The 19155-nt window shown below is 41.3% G+C and overlaps 1 long non-coding RNA gene across 1 annotated transcript in view; it reads left to right on the forward strand.

The window, feature by feature from the left end:
* Positions 1-19155, forward strand: part of LOC122791104 — a 401574-nt gene that overhangs the window by 244618 nt on the left and 137801 nt on the right. The window contains exon 2 of the long non-coding RNA XR_006363084.1: positions 7554-7700. This is a non-coding gene — a long non-coding RNA (uncharacterized LOC122791104). The remainder of the gene's footprint in view (positions 1-7553; positions 7701-19155) is intronic.

Consider the following 19155-nt stretch of genomic DNA (forward strand, 5'->3'; position numbering starts at 1 on the left):
CTGCAGGCCTTTCTTACTTCTCTGTCAAGGATCATTTGTCTGCTATTTCAGCATGACTGCCCATGGACTGTGTCCACTTTCAGTGCATTCCCATGTAAAAATGTTTTTGAAAGTGGTGTTACACACAAACCCTCCTATAAAACAGGTGGTACCTCCTTAAGATCTGAACTTTGTTTTAAAAAAATTAAATCTTACCGTTTGATTCTTGGCTAGAGCGCCTTCTGTGTGGAGTCTGCACGTCCTCCCCACGGTCAAGTGACATTTAAAGACATGCAGGTAGGTACATGCATGAATGGGTGTGTCTTCTTTGAAGGTTGGGTGTCAGGCTGGCAACTCGGCACCATAAAAATCCACTTCCAATCATTAGTGGACCGGAGTTCTGCTGTGGTGACCCCTAACCAGGAAAAGCCAAAAGACTCCGTTTGAACCAATCATCAGATTGATTGGAGGTTCTTAACATGGAAGACAGTTTCACCAATTGCTCTTCTGCTAAAAAGGGATCTGAGTTGCAAGTTCTTTTGGTGTGCCAGTATTGTCTTATTTTCTAGAAAGCTTAGGTTTTCTTAAGAACTAATTTTTTTTTTGCCTGCAGTGGTATCTGACTTTATTTTGAGCCAAGGTGTCCAGCTCCATCTTCTTTCTTTCCTGAGCATAAAAATAAGGGAGAAAGAGTTTTCCATACTCAGGATGCCCACAGACAGCTCCAGTTTTAGTTTTGTCAAGATATCTTTCAGAAACTGTTCCGTTTGCTTTGACACTGGATCTCCAAATAGTTGTCTTATGCTATTATCTTTTTTTCTTTAACACCTTTAAGTTATCACATGCATTAATAAAAAAATCCATATTAACATTTTCCGTTTACATACACTGTACATTGCATATGTTTTCTCTTTCTAACACCTGCCATTCAGTCCAACTTTACAGAAATAGCTCAATTCATGCCGTCCTTTAAGCTTCACTCTCCCAGCTGAACATTATTCTGCATTTATTGTTCACACAAATTCCATTTATGTATATGTAATTTGTTCCTTCCATTTTCTAAAGATCTTTCTTGAGTTCTTTTATCTGTTTTACAGTATTCTGTAACTATTCTGTAACGATTCTTTACTGAGACAATTCAAGCCCTAGCTAGCCAATTACCCCCTAGCTCCCCTGGCCCTGAAACTACCACCCCTAGAAACCTGCTTTCCTTTAGCTTCCAACCAGTGGCCACATCACTTTTCCGTACCTTGATCAAAAAATTGAAACCCACCACGCACTCTGCTGATTAACTCCCCACTGAATACCTTCAAAAATCAGCTGGTGCTATTGCCTACCCAGTATCAATACTAATTAATCGAGCCATAGCAGAAGCTAGAATTCCCACCATCTGGAAAATATCCTATGTAATCCCACTTCACAAAGGAGGCAGCTCTACTGAATTCTCCAACTATAGGTCAATAGCCATACTCTCTCCACTTGCAAAGATTATGTAAAAATGTATTCACAGACAACTCATGCACCACCTAATCCAGAATCACCTCATGGCATATACCCAACACGGCTTCCGTCCACACCACAGCACTACTTCAGCCCTACTAGCCTTCACCAACACCATAAACCATAATCGCAACAATAATCATATATCCTCAGCCCTCTTCTTGGATCTTTCCAAGGCGTTCGACATGGTTGACCACCAACTTCTAATACACACCATGCAAACATTCTGTCTAGATACTAAGGCCCTTCAGTGGTTTAAATCCTACCTGAATAGGAGACAGCAGGCTGTTCTTTGGCAGAACAAACTCTCTATCCTACTACCTAATGCCCTTGGAGTACTGCAAGGTTCTATACTAGGGCCCCTGCTGTTTTTCATCTTCATTAACAACCTGTATACTGTCATCCCAAATGTCAGCTGTATCCAATACGCTGCTGACTCCACCCTGATCTGCTCCGCCACATCTCCAACAGACTTATGGTCTGCTACCCAGTCCACCTTTATTTAACACTGTAGAAAACTGGCTTTCTGAACGTTGTCCGATACTAAATCCTCAAAAAAACTAAAATGCTGTTGTTCTCACCAACACAAATGTCTCCATCTTTTACTTTTACCATAAATGCAAATGATAGCACAATAATCTCCCCTGACCCCTCTACAAAACTATTAGGTGTCATTATAGATAACCATCTAAAATTTGACCTACATGTAAAACAATTGATCAAAACCATCAACAAAAAACTAGAGTCACTTTACAGAATAAAAGCCTTCCTAACCCCTCTAGCCAAAATTACCATAGCTTGCTCTCACCTTCTTTCAACACTTCTGTATGCATCCCTGTTACTCTCTAATCTAAACAAGACTGTACTTAAACTCTCAACCTGCTATAACCACATGGCCAGGTTTGCCACTGGGCTGCCTTTTAGGACACATCATTGCATCAGTCTTAACCAGCTAGGGGGGCTTGAACTACCCAGTCTAGTTCAGTATAACCGACTGATCATGGTTTATAAAATCCTTTATAATCCGGATAATACTCCTGCACTTAAATCTTATCACCCCCTATAACAATCCGCGACAGCTTAGATCCTCTATAACAGACTACCAATTCAGACAAGCAAAATTAACAATGGAGCTGGTGACTCTCTGTTTGCAAACTCTGTAGGCAAATCCTGGAACTCAGCTGACATCACTTTACTCTCCTTCCTAGGTCAATTTAAAACTAGACTCAGACATATGGCACTAAACTGGCAATGTCATTATATCAAGCCCGGCAAACTCTCTTCTACAATGTTTAAAATCTATTAATCAGCTACTGTTTAATTTACCCCTGATTTTCACCAGGGATTAACTCTAACCTGTGGAACGTGTTTGTTCTTGTTTGCTTAGGTATTCTTTGTCAAAATTATATCTGTAACATGTTTAAAGTTTCTGTTTACCTTGGAGCTTTTCTCTCAGGGCCTCCACTGAAAATGGACATGCATCCAGTTGGACTATCCCAGTCAACAATTGTAAAATAAAATAAATAAACAAAATAAATATTCAATACTTTAAATACAGTTAGTTTAGATTTTGACTTCCATTTTCTAGTAATTGCTTTTTTTGGCAGCCAGTAGTATTAAACTTAAAAGTCCTTTGTGTCTGGGTGATTCAGATCATATATCCAAGCTCAAATGAATCATTTCCTTTGCTACAAACGTTACCTCTCCCCCAAACATTTCTGACAGAGTACTTGGCTGAAAATTTTTAAATCTTCATCTTGTTACATTCCCAAAAATATTCCCAATGACCTCACACTTTCCTGTCACACCTTCAGCATTTGCTATACACGAGGAAAATGAAATCCGTTTGCTTGGGATTTAAAAATACCTTTGCAAACACTTCCAACCAAAAATCCTAAACCTTGCGGATTTTATTGCATACTTGGGAGCCATATATATGTCCTGCCATTGTTCCCTTGCAATTTTGTTTTCCAGTCTCTTTCCAGTGTTTTCTAACTGCTCCTTATTCTTACAGTTATGCTGTATTTTATATGCCCAACTAATTATCTCTCTTACAAAAACGAGTAAAACAAATAAAGGCAGGATCAGGAACACACAGCAGGCAACAAGGTCACTAAAACCAACAATTTATTGTAATAGACAGGAAAAGTGCTTTTACGGCAACCCCAACAGCCACTTCATCAGATAAAAGGGAAAAACATCAGCATTTAAATACAAAAACACACCAATCAGAAACCATCACATCCCTGTTAGTATCCACCCACTTATTAAAACATCAATTAAATTCTATAAAAGATTTATTATACATAATAAACCACACTATATATGTATTGGCTAAAACCAAGGCTGCATGTAATAACAAAAAAAAGAACATTCGTAGTTCAGAAAATCCTACTTAAATAACCTATGGGACTTCAAAACGGGCTTCAAAGGGACTTGCCTATTCAAACCTTTCCCTTTATGGGCTTGCATTCTCAGAATCCATTTTAATTCAAGATTTTCAGTATAATTCCTAATATCACCCATTCTCATAGAGTCGAAAGTTCTATCAATGACTCTAAACTTGAACACATGGTGTTCTCCTTCCAGCATATGTTTTGCCAGTGCATTGGATTCATACTCTATTCTAATCGCTTATCCTATCCCTCATCCTACGATTACACATCCCTACATAGAGTGAATAACATTCCACACAGTGTGCCAAATATGACATCCTTAGTGTTACAATCTGCACGGACTGTAAAATGGAACCTTTTCCCATCATTAAGACTCAAAAAAAAAATATTACTTGTTTCAATGTGGATGCAATATTGAAAGTTGCCACAAGGGGGTGTACTCCCAATCTGACCATCTCTCTTGCTATCAACACATCTGTCAGGATCGCATAACATCTGTTTAAGATTCTTCTTATTCCTGTATCTAAATCTCGGCCTCTCTACAACTACAGCTCCAATCTTGTCGTCAGTTAATAGGACGGGCCAGTGCCAACGAAAGATATCCGTGATCATACTAATGTCATTACTGTACTCCAGAGACCCTTAACTGATAATTATCAGGTCTAAGGAATATCTCTGCATTAGGTACCTCGTCAAAATATGGTCTAGCTCTAGTGGGTCTCAGTCCTGCACTAGCATGCAACCCAAGGTCTTTTTCCCTCTTCTTATACCCTCTCTTATTGAATTGCTCCCTCAAATTCACTACCTCCCTGCAAAATCCTTCATCATTCATATTCAACCTAGAGGCACGCATCCCCTGTCCCTTCACTATGCTGTGGAATATGTGGGGTGGGTGCATGCTAGTGCGATGTAAGAGAGTTCCTGTAACACTCTTTCCTAAATAGACTGGTACTGAATGTTTCCTCCACTGATCTGTCAATCCTAATATCCAGAAATTCAATCATACTTCTGGAATAGGAGACAGAAAACTTCAAGAATGTAGTAGTCTCATGCAGATAGTCCAAGAACCCATTAAGTTCCTCAATGTTCCCTTTCCATAACAGGTAAATATCATCAACAAATCTGTTGTAAAAGCTAATTCAACTTGAATATTCATGTTCATTTAGTACAGACATATCCTCTCACTGACCCATGACCATGTTGGCGTAGCTATTGGCAGAAGTGCCCATAGCTACGCCAGAGGTCTGGAGGAAGTATTTACCATTAAACAGGAACACATTGTTGTCAAGAATAGTCTCAATAAAAAGACAAAATCAAATCTATTTGTCTGTCATATTCACTATAATGTAGATACTTGCTAACAAAATCAATGCCTATGTTGTTCGGAATGACAGTGAAAAGCGACTGTACATCCATAGTCACCATCCAACAATCTTGTGGAACATCCTCTGAATGTATATGTCTGTACAAATTCTGAAGAAAATGTTGAATCCCTTAATACTACTCTAGATAGATCTAATATAAGTCTAAGCTTCTTCTCAGCAAAAATAGAGAATGGTTCTGTTTCCATCCTGCACCCGCTACTATGCACCTAAAGGGAGGTATAATAGGATTTTTATGGATCTTGGGCAAGCTATGGAAAGTAGGGACACATGGTAAATCTACAGTTAAATATTTCATAATATCAGCAGTAATACATTGATTCAGAAAACAGTCATGTATAACATCATTTACCTGAAGTACCCTGTGTTTAATCCCTTCATAGTCAGTCTCCATATATACAGATACATCAGTCAAATAAGGCTGTAATGTTCTCAAAATAGTAATTACTATCCATTACAACAATGGCTCCGCCTTTATCTGCGGGGTGAATTGCAATATTGTTGTCATTACGTAGTCTTTGTAGGGCTTCCCTTTCTAAACTTGATAGATTGTTAAAATTGCACCTTCTCTCATTGCTAAATGAGCTAAGTAAATCATCTTCACACAGCCTAACAAAAGCTTCTACCAACGGATGGTTCTGTGGTAGGAAAAGTACTAGGTTTCCTAAAATAAGAGTCATGACATCCAACAATCTCAGTATTCCCATCAAAAAGAAGTTTCAACTTTAAATTTCTACTAAAAAGTCTTAGGTCAATTAATGTCTTTGCATCATCTGCTCTCGCAGCAGGAATAAAAGAGAGGCCTTTACTTAATACTGATCATATACAGTCAGTTCTCTACTTGAGATGTTATATACTAAGGACTGTTCACTTGCTGCCACATTTTCTTTATTGTCCTGTTGCTCCTTGTATCCAGAGCCTGCTTCCATTTCTTCCTCCATTGTTATTGATACAGTGATGAGCCCTGATTCAACCGTATCGGTAGAGGAAGACAAGAAAAAAACTGTTGAACTGCTACCACATCACTAGTAGTTTCATTAGCAGCTCTACAGTTAATAGGGGGCACTTCCCTCCTTACTACAGGCTCACTAGTAGGGCCATCCTCCTTCCCTCTTGGAGTAATATAGACAGAAGTGTGAACCGAAGCAGTATCAGCCTCAGACACATGAGTTCGTTCAGTATTTACTTTTTCTTGTTTACTAGACAAAATGCTATGTCTTTTAGTAGAAGCAGAATATCTTCTACTCATATCTGTACTAATATCACCTGTTTGTTGAGGCCAAGAAAACGCATGTCCTAACTTGAAATCTCTAAGGTCTCTTTCCGATTTCCTCTTCTTCAGAGCAAGAAGTCTTTTTTCATACATAGCCACATTATCTATTAATTCACAAAGCCGCACATCCACCAACTCTGCGGATGCAAGGCCATAAACTTCGCTGTGCTGTATTTTGATAGAATTAACTAACTCAATCTCCACTGGATTGAAAAATTCAGTAAGTAATTTAATATAGTTAAAACTTACATCCAGGTTTAATTTTTTCCAATTTGCTAGTAGCTATGGATATTGGTTGCTGTACGTCAGCATAGTTAAAACTCTCAATCCCATCGGTACAACACCATGCTGTAAACACGCCTCAAAGTGATGACGTTGATCCTGGAGGCATTTCAGACGATACAGGTCATTCTCCAATGTACATATGAATAGTATCTATATGAATAGACTACGATAGCTCGAGTTACTGCAGCAGTGGTCATTTGAACATCTGTTATGGTAAGCTTACTTAACACAGCTGTGCTTAACTGCATCAGATGATTTATGAGATTTCCTTTACTGATCAGTATTTAACCTGCCTTCATTCGTCCTTGTTTGTTGGTTTCTAGTGAATCACTGAAGTATGTGCTAGTATTTTGCTGGTAGATAGTGAGGGTTGTGAGCTCTTCATTGAAGGAATGTGCATGCTTAGTGCTAGTGTGATTGACTGTACAGGTACAGGAGATGAGTACTGTTATCTAGTCATTTTATTGTGTGACTCTCTGCATTGACTGAGGTACAGGTCCATCCCTAAATGCAGGATCTTCTGGAAAAAAGGATGCAAAATCCTGACTGTGAAAAGGATGAACATGACCATGGGAATGATCATGAGGTCCTGTTGTACAGCAACTTGTAGGTTAAGAATGTATCTATTGTATATGGTTCCCGATTACTGAAAAAGTGTGAATGCTGTCCTTCAATGATTATTAGAGTATGGAATCCCACTTGTACTAATATTGCATGATTGTTTATTTTCTCCAATAGGTGATCATCTAAAAATGACAAAAAAAGATTTACCAGACCGTTCTACAGAAGTTGATTCAGGAATACTGTCATATGAAACTTCGTCATCTATTTGTGAGAGACCAGTTGTTCATCCAGTGACTGCTGCGCCCATGCCTGTGGATTCTGGTGAGTGCAGCTGTGAAACGGAACTAAAATAGATAAATGCAAACAGAATGCAAAAAAAAGGAATATAACGTGTGCATTTATTCCATATGCAGAATTTACAGGCTGTACTTGCTCTTTCACCTTGTCCCTACTGCTCATTTATACCATTACCTGTTATGTACTGCTCGGCACTTCTTTTCGGAACACCTACATTTAGAATTTGGAAGAATAGACTTAAATCCTACTCCATAAGGAACAAAATTAATGTCTGGAAACCATTTTACCAAATGCAAGCTTTCCTGAAATCTTTGACTTAATATTTTAGTTAATGGGAGAGACAAAGCCAACCACAGCATGGGCTTGGCTGTTTTTTGCTTAAAATTTAGGGTCATCCAGAATTCTATGTAGTGCCACCATTTGCTTCCACAGTTATTATTTAGAATCAATTGGATGATATTCTGTTTTGTACTTGGTCCTCTCAATGTCATGCTAATTACTGCCTGCACTTTAACAAAGTTGTTTTTGTGTTTAAATTACTTGTTTAAATGCACATAAATGGTTATCACACTTGAGTGTGTAGCCTACAACAGTTAAAGTGTTTTGTTTATTGTATCTGCTTTATTTTCTGAAAAAAAAAAAAATACTAGTTTTCCCACCTTTCTAAGTTATTATAGTTCAGTTTTCAGGTTCCTGCTGAATTCGGGGCTGTGTTACAAGTTTCTGTGTTTGCCCATAACTTACTTGGATAGAAGGAAGTTTCTCTGTTCACCTGTGAGAGAGGGGAGCTTTGAGCAGCCTATCTGTCCCTGGAGGAGTGGTTTTAGCCCAGAAATTAGTAGTTTATTGGCCATTTTGGGCTAATTTCTATTTCTTTCATTTCCCTGCTATAAAACCCGCATTAGCACGGTTTTGTGCGCTGGGCAGCGCCGGTTAGCTAGGATATAACTATTCCTGGATCCACAAAGTCTACTCTTCAATTTTTCACTCGGAAGTATACAAACTTTCAACTTAAGCACTCAAACCATTCACTTCTCAGCCCGGCACTTGCTCAAAACCCTAGCAAGCACTAATAAACCTTAGCACTAGACCCCCCTATACTGTAGAGAAGGACAAGGCTCTTTATTTGACCTTACCAGCCAATCAATAAAACAGCTCACTGTACTTATCCAGGCATGTCCAAAGGGCAGTTCCAGGTGTACTCTCTGGTCCAACTGGTGAATCTGGACATTTTGAGGCAATGTTACAACTGACTCATGTATACAGACAACCTTATCCTCCTACCACCAAACACTAATACATGCGAGAGATGCAATTATACAGCCAAAATGGAAGCTAAGCCTCTCAACCCAAGACTGGACCAGACAGTCAAGAGGAGAAGGGAATTACTTGCATCACACCACCAGTCTCACATAGACCTATGAAACCAGCACCAGCAAAAACTGCACATAAGTGCACAAAAACATACTCGGAGGCTCTAAATAAAAATCTGCAAAAGCAACAGAGACCTCCAAAGCAGACATCCAAGCAACCTCTACCCCCAACACAAACCATGAAACACATACTTCATAAAACCAGTGTGCCACGCAATCACAGTCTTTAAGGCAAAATAACATGCCCAACACACTAGTAATAGGTTACTCTATATAGTCAGGCACACTGACGTCCCACTCACTAGGCTGAACAAGGAGAAGGTTACTGTCGGGTGCCAGGATCCACCACATAACACAAGCACTCAGGTCACTCCAGAACAAGTACAAATACGACTCTGTCATTGTCCATGTTGGTGTGAATGACCCAAGCTGTACCTCCCTGGACTACATGAAAAGAGACATGGAAGAGCTCTCTGATCATGTAACATAGGCCGGTATGACCCTGACCATGAGTAGCATCCTGCCCTCACCAAGAATGATGCCATGGTATAAAGAAAAAATTATCAATTTCAACAACTGGCTAAGCTTCTGGTGTCATTCAAAGGGGATCCAGTGTCTGTCAGCCGGGGATGACATGCTCGACAAGCCACGCTGCTTCACTAGAGACGACTTGCACCTGTCACCCTTAGGCTTTTGAATACTGGCCAAGGCTCTTGCCACCCCCATAGTGCCTTTTTTAGGTAAGGCTCAAAAGACAAACCCACTGCCGTAAATAGCACAAGTAACAAAAATCTGAGGGTAATGCTACTCAATGCCAGAAGTCTAATCCTCAAAATGCATGCACTCAAGGCACTCCTCAGTATGGAGAAAATCGATATATGTGCAGTAATAGAAGCCTGGTTTAAGGCTCCAGAGAGCACCCCAGCACTACCAGGCTGCAACTCATACCATACATTTCGGCCACAAAACCCGGACTGAAATACAAAAGGCGGGGGCATATCCATATTCATCAAGGAAACCCACACCTCCAGGTTAGTGGCACAACACGATGCTTCAGAGATCATCCATGTGCAATTAAAAACGGGCGGAACTGAAATTCAAATTGTAGCTTGCTACAGATCACCCACCATGTCCCAGGACCCCTATTCCACATTTCTGGAAACACTGGGAAACATAAAGGTCCTACCAAATACCCTGATATTGGGTGATTTTCAATTACCCAAACATTAACTGGGAGAACTACTCAAGTACCAACTCCCTTGCCCAACATTTCCTATAATTTATAAACTCAAACGCCCTGGATCAAGTGGTCAGCACCCCCACCAGAGGTGACAACATACTGGACCTAGACATCACCAACATGGGCGACTAGTGTTGCATACCGGAGATCAACCCCTCGCTGGTTCGATCTGATCATAAACTAATCATTCTGGACATCCACATTCTGACCCCACCTGCAGTCAAAGAAACCACCGTGAAAACCTTTTCAAAAGCAAACTTAACGTTACTTAAGACCGAGGGGAAAGTTTCAAATCCCCCATTATAAAGGATAACGCTGCCCAAGCTGCAAAATTCTTTATTAATGCACTGTACAGGCACCTACAAGAATGCATGGATTGTGCTATCCCAAGCATAACCAAGACTCACTCCTCCAAGAAAAGGAAACCAGTCTGGTGGACCCCTGCCATAAACAAGCTATACAATAGGAGGAGGAAACTAGTACAGAAAAGAGTAGAATCCCAAGAGGGGAAGACATCCCTGATCAGTATCCGCAAGAATCTACGATCCCTCATAAAATCATCCAAGGCTGGATTCGAAAGAAAAATTGCCAAGGACTCCAAAGATAACCACAAGGCATTCTTTAGCTACATCAAGAATCTAAGTGGCAATTCCCAGATCTGCTCGGAGGTCGTGCAGAATGGTACAAAATTCACTGAACCGACCGATATCGCCAACATCCTGGCAGACAGGTTCAGTGCAAACTTCACCCCCCTCACCCCTAAAAGGGCCCATAACCATACCAGAAGAATGTAGTGCTCCTGAAATCAGACACTAAGGTTAAAACAGCCCTCTCCAAAGCCAAAAACACAACATCAATGAGACCGGACGATTTACGAGGCTGCGTCCTACAAGAGCTCAAAGATGAACTAACCCCTCACCTAAACACACTGTTCAAACTCAGCATCTCCACAGGCTGTGTGCACAGAGAGTGGCGCACAGCAATGGTTAATCCACTCCATAATGGTGGAGCCACAACAGACTCCAGGAACTATTGCCCTATAAGCCTGACTAGCTTGGTCTGCAAGGCTATTGAGTGCATCATCATAGATCTCATTAACAGAGACATTGGGAACCTCCAAACACTGGACCCTACCCAGTTCGGCTTTAAGGGCAGATCATGCCTCCTAAACCTGGTGGACTTCTTTGAGACGGTTGCCAAGGCTATAGACGAGAGAAAGGTCATCCACACAGCCTACCTAGACCTTGCAAAGGCCTTCAACACCATTCCCCATTCTGGTATTATAGACAAGCTCACCAGCCTGAACATAAACTCCTACGTCACGAGATGGGTTGCCAACTGGCTCACGGACAGAACCCACATGGTAAGAGTTGTGGGAGCTAGGTCTGACTCTCTAAACCGGTTACAAGTGGCATTCCCCAGGGCTCAGTCCTAGGACCCCTCCTGTTCGGCATATACTTCTCAGAGGTACAGGCAAGCACAGGAGGACTATGACTGACCAAATTCGCAGACAACTGCAAACTAGGGGCTATAATTGACTCTCCGGCTGACACAGACATCCTCCAAAAGGATCTTGCTGAGACAGATACCTGGTGTCAAAACCATGGCCTCAAGCTAAATGCCAAAAAGTGCATAGTCATCTCCTTTGGAAAAAACAAAGTACCCGCAAACTACCACATAGGTGGTAGCCCCCTAAATACAGAATACGAAATAAGGGATCTGGGGACCCACGTAGATAGTAATCTCTCCTTTGATAATCACATTGCCAAAGTGGTTAGAAAATCCTTCTTTGTGGCCCACCTAATCACAAAAGGGTTTGCATCCAGATCAAAAGAGGTCATTGTGCCCATCTACGTATCACTCATCAGACCCATCATAGAGTACAACGCCCCATTTGAGATGTACCTTACAAGACACCTGCAACAGCTGGAAAGACAACAGAAATGCCAAGAGGATCACTGATCTCAAACAGATGCCCTATGCAGCTCGACTGAAGAAATTCCAGCTGTACTTCGTTGCATACCGCCTACTCAGAGGTGATCTCTGCTTGACATACAAGGCCATGTCCAACCCAGAATTGATGGACATGCTCCACCTAAAGAAAACCATATCCCCTCGAGCCACACACTCTAGGGGTCTAAACCTCACCACAACAATAAATAGGACGTGCTGGAGGGATAGATTCCTGTCCCAGAGACTTCCCATGCTCTGGAACAAGATTCCAATCTACATTAGGCAGAGCTCCTCACTAACACTCTTCAAGAGAAACCTTGACGAGTGGATGGGAAACAGGAAGTTTTCCCTGGGGATCACTTCAGTGGCTCTGCTGGACAGAGGCACAGGGAACTCATCTAAGGGGGTGGTGAAAGCCAACACATTCTGGCTAGGCTTATAAATGCCTTTGGGCAGATAGACTAGTACCTACTTATGAACCTATGTTCTTAAACATTTATTAGTAGATCATTTTTAAGAGGACTCTTCCTCAAATAACTGACCATTTTTGGATATTTTTGCTGTTTTTATTTAAAAGCCTGTATTTCTAAAAATGGGTGAACATTAATTCATGAACTTTTCAGAGTGTTACTAGCATAAATATCTACTAAAACAAAGTTAGATTGGATTCCTACCATGAAATATAATGGAGCAGCTACATCTTGGATTTAAATGAAAAACATTTTTGTATTCCTTTTATGCCCCAGGATACAGAAAGAATAAAAAATATACCTTCTGTGCAGGAAAATATATTTTTTGACAGAAATTAAACCATTATTCTATATTTGTTTTTTTATATCCTATAAGAGAACTCAAAGCTACACATTTTTTTCAGAAGACTGTTTGCAGAAGTTGCACACTGTTAATTTACAAAGGCAATTCTGACCTGAATTTCCCCAACTTGCAGTGACCATATCTCTTTACTGCAGCAGGATATTCCTGAAAAAGACCCCTTCAGTATCTGCTTCTGTGAACCTAATGTCAAAAACAGAGTACCCAAATAGCTGTATAAGATTCCTGGTGGTACCTAGTAATAAAAGACAATTTCACAGCAAATGTCTCGTTAGCTGATGGGTCCAGCTGTAAAAGTGCACTTACACCTTTATCTTCTTGGAATGCAGTTTAACAGTTTACTGTACCAGAGTCTAAACTGGAGGTGGGGTGAAGGTAAGAATGCTGTGAAATAAGACCATGACTAAAAGTCTCTGCCCACCTCATGATAGGGCTTGTTCAGTGCCAATTACCACCTCGGTAGACAGCTTTCTTCACACAACTCAGTCTCCTTCCTTACCTCCCACAATACATCACTTCTCCCTGTTACCTAAGATCTCATTTGCAGTCATTATTGTCACATATGAGAAGTTATTTACCCAGTGTAAAGCTTCTTAATTCATTTTTCTAAATCGCTCCCATAATTAATCTCTTACCTTGGGGTAGTTGTATGAAGCACTTTGCTTTTCATTTTCCTCTCCTTTCCCATTGTAAGATCATTGGTCCATGTGTTTGAGCTTCCAAGAAAAACATTTATGAGATAGTTGAATAGATTTTCATGTTGATATTTAATGCTTAGAGTTAGTTGGATTTGTCTGTTATGGGCGTGCTTAATTGTTACCATGATATTATCTACAGTTGTGGGTTTAGTTTGTTTAATGAATAAGGCCTCTGGGTGTAGAAAATGTGGTCGATGCAGCCACAAGACCATGCCCCAGGATACCTATGATTTGTGAGGTGTGCCTGGGGCTGGATCACCTGAACACCCAGAGTGAAATTTATAAGCTTTTGGTAAGAGGGACTCATAAAGAAAAGTAAGGAAAGAACATTTTAATTTTAAATGTCTCCTCACCAGAGGGTACTTTAAAGAAAGATGAGGACAAAGAAAGGAATGGTAAGCAGAGTAGCAGTCCAGGGATATCTTTTCTTCCAAGCTATGAGAGCAGAACAGCAGCCATTGAAGACCTCTGCTCAGCTGACCGTGCTCCATCTGCATAAAGACGTTCTGGAAGGATCCATCCCCGGGCTTTTTTGGGAGCATGTAATTATGTGAATGCGTAAGTCTACTGAATGCCAGCAGAAAGGGAAGGCTGCCAAAAAAACTTTCACCATCAGTGGATTTTTCTCTCGTTTTTTTTTTTTTTTTTTTTTTCTCCTTTGTTGTGTGACCACAGAGTAGGTATATTCAAATTTGCAGGGTGGAGGGTGTCCTTCATGGTCTGCAAAAAAACTTATTTCCTGGTTTTGGCAGGCTTTTTCTAGTGAGTCCCCATTCATTTTTCATGTTGTTGTCCAGTCAACACGATTCCAGCACTTTCAGTGCACTCTCAGCACCTCATGGAGTATCCTTTTCAGAGGTGATTATTTCCAATCTTTCTTTGAGGAAATTGGAGTGGGAAGCTTTTCTTGTAAGAAGGAACTATGCAGGTACATGCAGTCTGGACCTGCCTTTGCTTTGTCTACCTGATTGATGAGGCCTGTGCAGTACAACTTGGAGTGCATGATGAGAGCCTTCATAAAAAAACATTTTGAGATGGGTTTTATGCCATCTCCCTGTGTTTCTAGGGCAGATGTTCAGAACCCCAACCTTCAACTACTTTCCAGGCCCAACTCAGGCCCTGTGAGAGTTGGAGTCTACTGAGATACCAGGGCCCTCTCTCTGTGTGGAGAGGGTGTGATCCTTTTGTAAAAATTCCTGTAGTCCTGTTGCCTTCAGTTTGGAGAATGACTGACTAGGCTCCAAAGGTCAAGAGCTTGTACTTCATTTTTTTGGGGCTTCTTACCATCTACAATGATTTAACATTTGCTGCCGAAGCCACTTTAGATCTGAGAGTGGCCCCGGGGTTGATAGCCCTCTCTGCCAGGCCATCCTTGATATCTATGACTTTGGCACCAACAATGACTAATATCGTTCTTTTTGTCATCTGCAAGTGCTTTTTTTATTTGAGGTTTTGGATAGCTCGGCCACCCTGTCTAAGCATCAGGACAGATCAAATGAATCATCTTTTGCTTCAGTTTTGCCCTTCAACCCAGCAATTGTGAGATTTTGGTACCAGTTTTGAGTTCCACCATCAGAAAGTTTCAGACGTTTTTGGGATGCCCTTCAGATTCAGACCCATTCTCTTACCACTGGGATGACTCCCTGCTCAAGCTACTTAAAGTACAAAAGGAGGCACTTGGACTCCCTGGCAAAGTGTCTTTTATGTAATATTTATATCTTGAAGGGGAGGGTTTCCTGTAGTCTCCTCCAGATTCCAGCAAAGTTTATGAAATTCTAGAACTCATGAAATAATGAAGCACTTGTCAATTAGTTGCCCCTCCCACGATGATTCTGATGGAGGCTTTTTGAACTGCCCTATCTACAGCTTTGGTAGATACCTCCAGCCAGTCGACCTGGTGGTGGGAAGGGCTTGTCTAAAACCTGATGTTGATAAGCCCATTCTAAGTAAGCCAGATAAGGTACCATTTTCTCCTAAGAGCAGGTCATTTTGGAATAAGGGATCCTTTGACTACATGATAGTACAGGCAGTGAACAAGAGAGAGATGATAGTAGAGGCAGTGAACAAGAGAGAGATCCCTTAGAAATGAGCTAATCTGTCCATCTTTTAGATAAGGATTCTGGGCAGTAGACCGAGTGGAAAAGTGGACCTTTGCACCTAGTGCCTGTACAATTCACACTTTAAATTACTGGAAATGTATGAAGGGATTCCAACATTAGCTGGTTTAACAGAGTCCGTATGTGTTTAAAACCAGTGATACCGGACACTTGCAGACAGTTGAAATTGCAGGTGCTCACTGTGCTCAAGATTTCTTCCCTCTCCATACATTTTTTTCCGTAGTGTAGTATGTGGAGTGACTGCAGCTGTGGTGACAAGCCATTATTGTGAAGTGCTGTGGCTGGCTGTAACTTTGTGGAGAACTTTGATGTCATTCATGAACGCCCACCATTGATGGGTGTTCTCTTTTCGGATCCAAAGTAAAAGAAACGTGAAGAAAATTTGTTGTGGGTGTCAAGTTCAGAGTTTCTAAAAGATCTTTTTAAGAATCAGAAAGGTCCTAAGAAATTTTGTGGCTCAGGATACAGAGGAAACATTCATTAGAGCCAAATGAGATTTTATAAGCAGGGCAGAGGTGTCACTTGCATTCCTTGACCAATATTTGAAGGGTCAAAGGTAAGAAATAAGGTGAGAGGGTTCCTTTCAGACAATGTATTTGAACAGAGGAGTCAGGAAGGTGCGTCTTTATTTGCTTTACATTTAAAGCCACTGGTAAAGGAGATAAGGTCCTCACAAATTCAAGTAATAAAGTTGAGTGATTATTTTATTCTTGATAAATCCAGAAAAGAGAGTTTCAGTGTTGTTGTGTAACATTGATCCTACTTTAAGTGTTCACAGAATATAAATTAAAGGCTGTAGCAGCAAACTGTGTAGCCAGACATGAATTGGTTCAGCAATACCCATATTTAAGAGGATATGACAAGATTATGTTTAGGGGTATGGAATAAAAGGGGATTGTATTAAGGCAGCTAATGATATGCGGGTAGAGACTAAACAAAAGGTAATACAAAAAACTGATAAGCTGGAAGCTCTTGATTAGTGTTATTGATAGTAACATACAAGCAGTGACAGTGTTTCTAGTAACTTTAATTTTATGTACAGGACAGGTGCATTTTTATTAACCAGAGGGTTAAGTTGTGGCCCAAATTTAATAGCATTGACAAAATTTATCTGGGGGGGGGGGGGAGAGGGCAAGACTTAAGTGGGTAAGTTGATTTTCCCCATAGTACAGGGCAGTTTAGGATTACTTGATTTGAAGGGATATTTTAGAGCTATGCAGTTAAATCTCATATGTAGCACAGACAGAAGATTATAAATCAAAGTGAAAAAGAATGGTGATGATATGTGGTGGGTTTGAGAAGTATGGAAAGGACAGGACTTTGGATATAGGTCCTTAAGGAGAATAACAGATCTCATTCTATATCAAAATTGCAGTATTCACCTTTGGGATCTCCTGCCAAGGACAGCCCAACCTCTGGCCAGTATGACAAAGCTTTTAGGGTCTTGCATGTGCCATATGTCACACACATGCTCCTTGTACTGGATGTAGGACATAAGGTGATATGCAGATGGAGATATGCAGAATGTCTTTGCCACCAATCCAGACTCCATTGTTCAGCAGTCTGAACGTCTTGTGCTGTGCTGTATACCTAGTGATCAGATAAGTGCCCCATTGGGGGTCCTTTTTCTTTTTACTATTGCTCTTGTTTTCTTTTGATTACCTGGAGTTCTTGTCATCCAGGAAGGGAAATTGTCAGTGTGGGAGGCAGATTTCCCATAAGGATTGTCCCGAACGGTTTTTGGTGCTTTCCACAACCATACATCTTGTAGTATTTGTAAGGCATTTGTGCCTAAGACTCATAGAAGTCTGTTGTCTTCCCCGACCATCTATCTCAAGAAACAGAGGCTTAAACAGTTAGCTTAGGGTACACTGGCAGAATTGATTAACCCTGAGGTAATTCCGTTAAGTAAGAAGAAGGACAGGAAATCTTGGACAGATTCTTTGGCTGTCTAGCCTGCACTGGTCATCTCTCTAGAAGCAGCTGATAGATGTTCACCCTGTTTCACTGTTGCAGTCTTTACAGATTGGTATTCTGGCTGACTGCGCAGTCAGCCAGAATACCAAAGTCCTTGGTATATGACGTCGGCTGCCTCTGGAATAAGCCTGACTCCAGGACGTCGGGTACAAAGGCAAGCAGCCGACGTCATTTCCTCAGTCTTTCTTGCCGCAGAGCCTGAAGCAGAAGCAATTCGCATGAGTGCCGGTTGGCCGTTTACCTTCTTTTTGTATTCCGACTTCTAAAGTTGAAGACATCCCTTTTTTCTTGCTTTAACGAATGTCAGAGAAAATTAGTAACTGTCTTCCCTGTGGAAAACTAATTCCACATCATGATTTTCATTCTTACTGTATTGCTTGCTTGGGCCTTGAGCACGATGTCCCAAATTGTGATCTCTGTGCTTCTTTCATCCCGCATATCATACGCCGTAGAGCTAGGATTTTATATAAGCACTTCGGAGTTTGGCCTGAGTTTGTCGGTATGGCGTCTTTTGTTCAACGACTTCGGATGTTCCCAAGAAGCGCAAGGATAAGGACCGCAACAGGCCTAGGGTTAATTTAACCAATGACATCCCTGTTAAGTTGGTTGTTGGTTCAGCGGTAGCCCGTGAGGTGCTTTCTTTGCCCCTGCAGTCCACGGATGTTCAGCAGCAGGCATTTTCAGAGGCCTTTGCTGATCCCTCTGTTTCGCAGGCTTCTACTTTGCCTTTGGATCCTACGCCAGTCGCCGCCTCTGATGGATCCGGGGCTGCTAAGCAGGTGCCGGCTTCAGAGGCTTCCTTTCTCTGCCTGGAGACCAGATCCAGACCGACTACCTCTGCTCACACTTCTTCAGTGACTAGGCCTCCCGAGTCCCTCCGGCTTTCTAGCAGGCCTCCCAGCCGAAAATCTACTAAACAGGCACTGGCCTCCCCTCATTTACCTCAGGCTCTGATGGTTAAGATGGCTAGTGATCTCTTGACTCTTATCAGGGGCTCTCGGCCACCTCCTCGTAAGAGGGCTTGGGAATTATCCCCAGATGTTTTGTCTGCCTCAGACTCTGAGGTTTCCAGCACCTCGACAGATGAAGGACACTCAGCTTTTTTCTGTTTTTTTGGGGGGATGCTATGCTGAAGACTCTATCCCTTCTGCCTCTCCCCTAGAAGAATTCTCATTTGGGGATACGCTGAATACCCTCAGGGAGCATTTTACATGGGAAAGTCAGGACTACCCTCCGTCTAAGAAGCGGATTAGGGAGTTCTTGGATTTGCCTCCGCATAAGCCTTTGGCT

The sequence above is a fragment of the Protopterus annectens genome, chromosome 1.part2 (genome assembly GCF_019279795.1).
Source record: "Protopterus annectens isolate FY-2018-M chromosome 1.part2, PAN1.0, whole genome shotgun sequence".
NCBI classification, from domain to species: domain Eukaryota; kingdom Metazoa; phylum Chordata; order Ceratodontiformes; family Protopteridae; genus Protopterus; species Protopterus annectens.